We start from the raw sequence: 7,765 nt of genomic DNA on the forward strand, positions 1-7,765 counted from the left end.
GCCCTAGCCTCCAGGGATTCCTGCCCTCTGCGCTTCTTCAGTTAATCTAAAATGTTATTACTCTTGTTTTGGCTCCCTCTCGGTTTTGCCACTTATTGAAATGCTGTGGGGTGGGTTCTGACCCACAACTAGTTAGTATATGGATTCCTGTAGGAGCTGCAGTTCCTGAGAATCTTCAGTTTGTGGTCTGGCAGATTAAGCCATAGCAGGGGTGTTTTGTCATTGGAATTGAGTTAGTATTTAGTTTCGGGAAGGTCCCTGAGACTGAGCGGGGAGGTGACCTAGGCTGAAGAGGTGGGGGATGGGCTTCGTGCTTGCAGACAGACAGGGTCTGTCTTTAATGACGTGCCAAATGCCTCTTTGTCCCCCTGTGTCTTGGGCCCCCCAATTTTCCCTATATATTCATCGGTAATGCCTAATGTGACTATGAGGACCCCCTAAGGATGGACTATGCTGGTTCCTGAGGGCTCACTGGTTCTCTGCGAGCGTGCTCCTTCTGAGAGTGTCTGTTCAGGGCCTGTTAGGTTCCGCAGTGGGCGGCGCCCTCCGCCCGGTAAGAGCCAAGAGCAGGTGGGTGGGGGTTAAAAATGCTCGTAACTTCTCAGTTGTTAGTTCTTTTAAAAAAACAAGTTCATAGAGTTGCCGCCTAATGTTTTATGTTTGCCCAAAAGCTGTCTGTCTACCAGGCTGGGGGCCCTATTGTGACCCTGTCCCGTATTTCTCCCGAGCTCACGTACCTGTCCCACTGGTCAGGGGAGTGCTGCCGCCGGCCCTTATCCCACATTGCTTTCTTGCTTGCATGGTTTCTTCTGAGAGATTCAAGCTTAATCTGACTTGCTTACATTTGTATGTGACACTTCTGTTTTACCTTGCTGCTTTCAGGAGTGTCTCCTTATCTTTGATTTTGCAGAGCTTGATTATGGTATGTCTTGGTGATTTTCTTTTGGAGTCTATCCTTTCTGGAGTTCGTTGAGCTTCTTGAATGTTTATCTTTTTACTTTTCAGGATGTTAGGGTAATTTTCTTCCAGCAGCTCTTCAACTATTTTCTCTGTGGACTTGTGTGATTCTTCTTGTTCTGGAATGCCAATAATTCTTAAGTTATTCCTCTTCATGTTGTCCGACACGAATCTTAGACCTTCTTGATTTTTTTTTAAATCCTTTTTTGTGTTTGTTCTTCCATCTTAGTGGTATTGAGAGATTTTCCTTCCAGCTAACTGGTTCTGCCATCCATCATGTCTATAATACTCCTTTGCTCTTTCTGAGTATTGTCTATTTCTGATATTCTATTATTGATGGTTTGGACCTCTTTCTGTAGGGTTTCAATAGTTTCCAATGCTGTATCTATCTTATTATGATTGTTCCTGTAGCACTTTCCTAACTTCTTCCTTATTTTTCTGAACTCCATTGTAAAGTGTTCTGTAATATTTTATAATCTTTTTTTTTTAATTCCTTCTCAGGCATTGCAGAATGGAGCCCACGTCTACTTTTAAGTCATTTGTCTCACACATTTTATCTTGTTTCTGGACATGTGCTGATATGGTTATGTGCTTTTACTTCTTCAACATGTTTAGTTTGTATTTGTGGCCTTAAAATACTTAATTGAATATGTGCCTTGATATTTTTTGTTTTCTGATTGCTTCCAGGTAGATGTGATCAGGATGTGGGTTTCCCTTTTCACTCTTCTTTTTCCTTAACTCAGAGTATCTTTCACAGGTGTTGTCTGCCTCCCTGGTATATGGCAGTTGGTATTGTTTTTTGCCTGGGTTTTGGTGTTTTATGCAGTGTCATTGTAGCTTGAGTATATGACAGCAGTTTCTGTCTCTTCTTGGGTCATATGGGGAGAGAAAGAGTCCCCCAAAGGTAGAAGGGGGAGCATAATACAACAAAATAGTTCCAGCAAAATAAAACAAGAAAAAAGAAGCCCAAAACAACAACAAACCCCCCCCCCCACAAAACTAAACTGACTACTGTAGTTTACAATCACAGAAGAGTGAGAGGCGGGAGATAAGGAAAAAAGTTAAAGATCTGTGGCCTAGTATGAGTATGACTTTAATTTCCTCTCTTCAGCTTCGTGCCTTCTAATCAGCCTGAGAGATTTTAAGATGCTACTGTTGGTTGTTATATCTCAGAATTTAATTTCATTTTCAACCTTTTATATTTTTAAACTCTCTTTCCCTTTCTACACCCATGTCTTCGCCTTTCCCGTCTTTAGAAAAAACAAACAGTTTAGGGCCAGTTCTTGGGCTGAGAGTATCTGTGTGCATGCGTTGCAGAAGAACCCACCAGTATTGAGGGTGGGGGTTGTCCACTCGCTCAACCACCCCCTCCAGTCACCAGAATGGAGGTGCACAAACAGTGGGAATTTGGGCCAATGAACAGATACCAAAAAAAAAGAAAGAAAGAAAGAAAGAAAGAACAGAATATCAGAATAAAACAAAATTGACAAAGTATATTGCCCACTTTTGCTCCAAGGTACCCGTGGCATTTTTCCGTGGTCTGTCTTGTCCCACCACTTGGTCTTGCCATTTGTTCTCGCCCAAGTTTTTGGCTCCAGGCCGCCGAGCCTGGAAGGTTAAAAAGTACACGATTCCTTACTTTTACTACAAGTTACACTAGCTATAAGTCTTGAAACCTTTTAAATATTCCTCTCTGTGGTTCCACGTTTTGAAGCTGTAACCTGGGTCTGCTTTGCCTGGTATTCTGTGGTATTTCTGATGGTGAACTTCACTGCACCTCCACCCTAGCCGCCATCATACCCTGCCACATTTTCAGTTTTGACAGCATCATTTGTTGAAGAAACTATTTCTTCCCTATTAAATTTTTTGAAGCTTTTATTGTTAATTCAGTGATAGTTTACAGAGCAGATGATCAAGTTTTACACTCAACAAATCATATTTTGTTTCACTGCAGTAATTACAGTCCCCTCCATGCACTATCTGTTAACAGTATTTACCTCTGTTTTGTGATGTATACAAAACACACAGACAATATATATTTGTTTAAAAGACAAAAAGGCCCATTTTGCAAGCCAGCTTTCTGTTCACTGGCACACAGCCTGACTCATTCCATGGGTCTAGAATCCTCAGCTGCATCTCTGCTGTCCCATTTTTCTGACTAGGATCCCGTGGTCTGCATATGCTTTTCCATCATGATGGTCCTTGGTTCCTCTGTTCCTGGAATGAAAGATTAATTACTCTCCCTTTTTCCTTTCACATCTTTTACCTTTAGAGTTTTGACAATTGCAATTGGTCATGATACAACGGTTACTCACTAGTGAGTCAAAAGATTTCTTATCCACATCCTCCTTCATCTCCTTTTACCCATCTGGCCACAAGGAAAGCTATTCAGTGGGAATTCTACTTTCTCACCCTCATTCTGAAACTAAGTACACTCTTGAAAGCTTGTAAGCCAGTCAGTCAGTGACTGTCTCTGTCACTGTTGCCTGTCTCTGTCAGCCCTGTTTACTCAGGGCTTGATCCTTGATGTGAAGAATCCTTCACTCTCACTCATTTGGAATTTTGAGCAAGTACATCCATAAGCAAAGGTGCAGTTCATCAAATTGTAGCAATTTATGCTTGCTTCTTGTATAAAACTTCTTTATCCTCCCCTAGTTGAGTTCTGATCAGTAAGCCGTCCAAACTAGGTCAAATGGATGTTACTTGCAAGATTGGGGTTTTTTGTGCACCTCCCACAACTTCAGACTAGCTGGCTACTTCACTCTCAGTTCTGGCCTCCAGTGGCTAGGTCAGTGCCCATGGGTTCAGGAGTTCCCAAGTCTCCCTAAACTACAGACCAGCCAGCCCTTCCTTTTCTCTCACTCAAGGTTGATGGGTATCTATGGAATATGGTCAAACTCAGCATATGTCTTCATTGCTGCATTTCTCCCGCAAGTAGACCAATGTGGTAACCAGCGACCTTACAAGCCTGCTTGTGTGTTCCTTTTGAGTTTAAATCTTGAAAGGGGATTTACCCTTGATGGGCTGACTTTTCATGCATTGATGGCTCCCAGCCAAACAGCCTGCTTTGATTTTCCTTGCTGATCTTTCAATCAAGAAGTATCCTCTGTTCTTTAGCCTCTCTGGGTTGGTTTGCATGTCATTTGAAGTGGGAATGTTCCACCTCAGACGGTTCTGGGTGGGGCTCAGGATTCCACCTAAGGCCACCATACTCTACAAAGGCTTAATCTGAAGCCTATTTCACTTGACAAATTCTAGTATTCCTTGTAGCCAATTCAATCAGTAATAGGCTGAAGATGGGCTTACATACTTTCTGTAATCATGTTTCCCAATATTCCTTCCTATCCTACTTAAATGACTGTTTTACATTAGTAGACAAGGAAACCAATATCCTTAATAGACAGACAAGTGCCTTAAAATTATCTCCCCTCCTTGATCCTTGTATCATAGAGCCCTGGTGTTCCAAGATTGCGTATACTTCACTATCTACCTCTATCCCATTTAGGCCTATGCAAACCTCCCTAAGTCTTCCCCTATCTTCCTTGTTCATTCATCCCCTTCTCCTCATTATGTAGTGCCCTCCCCTTCCTGATATATTACTCTCCGCATCACACTAGCTATTATGTGTCTGTCCCCTAACCTGTGCCTTACTGTCTTTTCCCTCCCAGCCCTGGTAACCATTAAATAATTTTTCTTTTAGTATGGAATTCTTTTCTTAAGCTTTTACAATAGTGGTCTTATGCAGTATTTGTCCTATTGTGACTGACTTATTTCATTCAGCATAATGTCCTCAAGGCTCATCCATGTTGTTAGGAGTTTTGTAGCTTCATCGTTGAGCTTCAGCTTACACATTGTGTGTATATATCAGAGTTTGTTTATCTGTTCATCTGTTGATTGTCACTTAGGCTGTTTCCATTTTTTTTTTTGCTATTATGAATAGTACTGCCATAAACATTGATGTGCATGTATCTACTCATGCTCTGGGTTGTATTTCTTGTGGATATATACCAAGTAGAGGAATTGCTGGCTCATAAGGTATTTCTATTTCCAGCTTTCGAAGGAAGCGCCATATCATTTTCCAGAGTGGTTGAACCATTTTACAGTCCCACCAGCAATGTAGGAGGGCCCTAGTCTTTCCAAACCATCAGCAGCATTTATTGTCCTCTGCCTTTTGGAACTTTGCTGTTATTGCTGGTGTGAGATGATATATCATCATTGTTTTGGTTTGCCTCTTTCTAATGGAGTCCTGGTGTGGCACTGCAGCATAATAAGCTGGACTAAAAAGTCAGTTTGAGCCACAAATTCAGTGGTTAAAACCCACCAGCCAGTCTTCGGAAACCCTGTACAGGTTCTCTGTGAGTCAACCGACTCCACAGCACTAATAATAATGATGGCTGATGATTGTGAACTTTTCTCAATATGTTTGTTGGCTCCCCAAATGTTTTCCATGGTGAAGTGTCTGTTCCTATTCATGTTCTTTGCCCTTTTTTTTCATTGAGTTATTTTTCTTTGTCTTATAGTTTCCTATAGATTTTAGAGATTAGTCCCTTGTGTGATATGTCATTGCAAAAAGGGTTTTGTCCAGTTTGTTGGCTGCCTTTTTACTCTCGGTAAAATCTTTTGATGCACAGAAGTTTCTAAATTTTAATACGTTCCAGACATCCATTTTGTCTTCTATCCTATTTTGTCTTCTAGTGCTTGTGTGATTTTTACACTGATTGATAGTGTATGTGTACCCTGTATCTTTGTTTCTGATTTTTTCATTGATGACCTTATAGTTCTGGGATTAACATTTAGGTTTTTAATACATTTTGAGTTAGTTTTTATATACCATGTTATGTAAATGTATTGTTTCTTTTATATATAGATTTCTAGTTTTGCCAGCATCATTTTTGTTGAAGAGACTATCTCTTCCTGATGTAATATATTTTGGCCCTTTGTTAAAAATCATTTGATTGTGTGTGGTTGGATTAACATCTGGTTTCTGAATTCTATTCCATTGTATATATCTTTCATTGTACCAATACCAAGCTGTTTTGACCTCTGTAAGCATGTAGTAAATTTTGAAATCAGGGAGTGAGTGGCTTCCAGCTTTGTTCGTCTTCTTAAGCAGCTCTGCTTCTTCAAGAATTCTTTCCCTTCCATATAAGTTTGTAATTACTTTTTCCATCTCTAAAAGAATGTTGTTGGAATCTGGATTGGGATTATATTATATTTGTTGGTTGCTGTGGATAGTATTGACATCTTCACAATGTTGACCCTTCCTATCTATGAGCATGGTATGTTCTTTCATTTTTGCAAATCTCTTTTGGTTTCTTATAGTAGTATTTTGTAGTTTTCATTGTATAGATCTTTTGTCCACTGGATTCATCCATGTTATGAAGTGTTTTTCAGCTTCATCATTATTCTTCAACCTTGACTTCCATGTGTACAAAAGTTTATTTATCCATTCTTCTGTTGATGGTGACTTAGTCTGTCTCCCACTTTTTGTTATTGTGATATTGCTGCAGTGACCATTGATATGCATATATCTACCATGTTCTGAATCATATTTCTTGTAAATATATAACAAGTAGAGGAATATCTGGATCACAAGGTATTTATAATTTTAACTTTCTGAGAAAGTGTCATACTGGTTTCCAGCGTGATTGAACTATCTTACAGTCTTACCATCAATGTAGGAGAGTCCCAGTGTCTTCACACCCTCTCCAGCATTTGTTGTCCTCTGCTTTACTGAACTTTGATGTCACTGATGGTGTGAGATGATATCTCATTGTTGTTTTGATTTACATATCTCTAATGGAGTACTTATGGAGCTCTGATAGCATAGTGGTTATGAATCGGCCTGCTAACCTTAGGGTTAGCAATTTGAAATTACCAGCTGTTCTGTGGGAGAAAGATGAGGCTTTCTGCTCCTGTAAAGATTTACAGCCTCAGAAACCCTGTACAGGGTCGCTATGAGTCGGAACTGACTCCAAGGCACATAACAACAACAATGGAGTACTTAAGGAGCTCTGGTAGCATAGTGGTTATGAATTGGGATGCTAACCTCAGGGTCAGCAGTTCGAAACTACCAGCTGTTCCGCAGGAGAAAGATGAGGCTTTCTGCTCCTGTAAAGATTTACAGCCTCGGAAACCCTGTGCAGGGTTGCTATGAGTCGTAACTGACTCCATGGCATATAACCACCACCACCACCAGTGGAGTCCTTGTGTAGCGCTCTGGGTTAATGTGCTATACTGCAATATCAGTTAAAATCCCAAGGTTGGTGGTTCAAACTCACCAGCTGATCTTTGAAAACCCTATTATACAGGGTCACTGAATGAGAACTGACTCAATGGCACTTAACAAAAACAACAAAATGGATAATGATCATGAACTTTTTTTCATATATTTTATTGGCTGCCCAAGTTTCTTCCTTGGTGTAGTGTCTGTGTCCTGTGCCTATTTTTTTTAAACTGTATTTTCTTTTTCTTGTAGAGTTGTTGTAGTTTCCTATAAATTTTATAGATTAGTCCTTTGTATGATAAGTTGTTGCAAAAATTTTTTTCCTAGTCTGTTGGCACCCTTTTTACACTTTTGGTTTCACCTTTTGATGTACTCAAGTTTCTAGTTTTTAGTATGTCCCAGTCATCAATTTTGCTCTCTATTGTTTGTGGGTTTTTTGGTTTTTTTTTTCCATGTTTGATATTCTATGTATTACCTTTAAGTTGGTCCCTATTTTTTTTTTTATTTTTTTATGATGATATTTATAATTCTGGGACTTACATTTGGATCTTTAATCCATGTTGAGTTTATATTTACATATGG

General features: G+C 39.8%; 1 pseudogene; it reads right to left on the minus strand.

Annotated features, from left to right (window-relative positions):
- The window catches only part of LOC102841721, a 45,509-nt pseudogene extending 44,708 nt beyond the window's left edge, over window positions 1–801 (minus strand).
- Between the last annotated feature and the right edge of the window lie 6,964 nt (window positions 802–7,765).

Source organism: Chrysochloris asiatica, unplaced genomic scaffold (assembly GCF_000296735.1).
Source record: "Chrysochloris asiatica unplaced genomic scaffold, ChrAsi1.0 scaffold00540, whole genome shotgun sequence".
In the NCBI taxonomy this organism is placed as follows: domain Eukaryota; kingdom Metazoa; phylum Chordata; class Mammalia; order Afrosoricida; family Chrysochloridae; genus Chrysochloris; species Chrysochloris asiatica.